Consider the following 1,806-nt stretch of genomic DNA (forward strand, 5'->3'; position numbering starts at 1 on the left):
GTCCCACTCCCATACATACAAAACCTTACCACTTCACGAGAATAAAATATCTCCTTTCACTAAAACTCAGGCCAATTGACAACGCCGCGGGGAATCAAAAGGCACAAAAGCAGGTATTTTAGCTTTGTTGAAATATCGAAATACCATCTTGTACTGGTCCTGACCATCGAAAGCGAGCCCTGTTATTTAAAATCACATGTTATTTTAAATATCGGTCACAGGTATCGATTGTTCCATGTCGATATCTGTGACAAGTCTTTCGTATCATCCCTACAACAGACAGTCACATCCTGTGACTCACAGACCTGGTCGCATTCACAAAATATCCCCCCTATGTATATGGGGTATGTTCTGTGGTCGCATTAAAGAAAATATAGGAGTCGACTGTTACTGCTGTTCCCCATATTTTCTGTTCTTTGAATATTGCTATTTGCAGAATCATGGGTGCATAGATTCAAAAATCATCAGGTCCCACGTCCCACTCCTATACATACAAAACCTTACCACTTCATGATAATAAAATCTCTCCTTTCACTAAAACTCAAGCCAATTGAAAACACCGCGGGGAATCAAAACGCAGGTATTTGCCTTTTTGCTTTGTTGAAATATTGAAATCCCATGTCAGTATGGACTACAGATGTTGTACTGGTACTGGGACCAGCATCGTAGGCGAGCCCTGTTATTTCAAATCACATGTTATTTTAAATATCGATAACAGGAACAGACTTTTCCATATCGGTATCTGTTTCTTGATCCTCAGCGAAACTGGGACGACGTCCTATGTCCCGCATTAACGCGACGTCTTGCACTAGGCATCTTAAAGATCTCTTAAAGACGCCTGTGTTGTGTCCCTGGGTGCCGCGGGAACTATACAAACAATGATAAAGCGCGGGTCTTTAGGTTTCCCTAAGACAAAACTTTGCACTAGAAATGGGTCAACGCAATTCCCCGAAACAACTTTGTGCCAAGTGTAAATAGCAGAGTGTGTGACATTTTAGTACTGACGATTTTATACAGGGGTTTTCTCAACAGGGCTCAAGAACCGGTGATATCGTTGCTATTAAGATAAGTTTGCCCCGGCTAAAAGATGCCAGGGTACCAAGTAAATTTCCAGATTGTCCCAATTAATTGTCAAGGAAAACCATTTATCGAAAAAGTAAAGTGAAAAATTATAAAAATTGAACAAGGTTAAGTTTCAACAAGCTATGTAGCAAGTAAACGAGAATATTTAGAGCACAGAAAGCTAGTAAATTTTACAACATTTGATACATGTAAAGATTTATTAAGTATTTTAAATTTAGAAGGGTGGGTTTGCAGCAATGATGAAATCAGTGCAACAATATTTAAAGTTGAGCAACCAGCTAATGGGGCTCCAGTAATCTCCTGGGATGTTGTAATTAGTAATGATACGTATATGTTATTTTATATTTTTATATGTATTAGTATGAATGAAATAAATTAATATGCTTTGATAATTTTTATTTAAAAATCCAATATTGATTTGAGTGATGCATAACTTAATTCTAAATCGAGTTAATATGTACCTATGCTACAAAACTGTCTGAGGAAACTGAAATCTAAAATTTCTAAAAGATAATTATTACTTAAGATATTAAGTACTTTGTAGCGTATAAAGTTGTAGGCAAGTATCTCGTTAGTACATACATATAATAAGTAACTCGTACAAGTCACAACTTTAGTAATTAAATCATATAATGATGTGATATTTCTAGAATATTAGTTTACACAGATTTGTATATAAAATATCCCTATTGCAATAATCGCGCATTAAAGCAAATAAAATCA

The sequence above is a fragment of the Dendroctonus ponderosae genome, unplaced genomic scaffold, assembly GCF_020466585.1.
Source record: "Dendroctonus ponderosae isolate FM_Combo_2020 unplaced genomic scaffold, Dpon_F_20191213v2 Dpon_F_20191213_5, whole genome shotgun sequence".
NCBI lineage: Eukaryota > Metazoa > Arthropoda > Insecta > Coleoptera > Curculionidae > Dendroctonus > Dendroctonus ponderosae.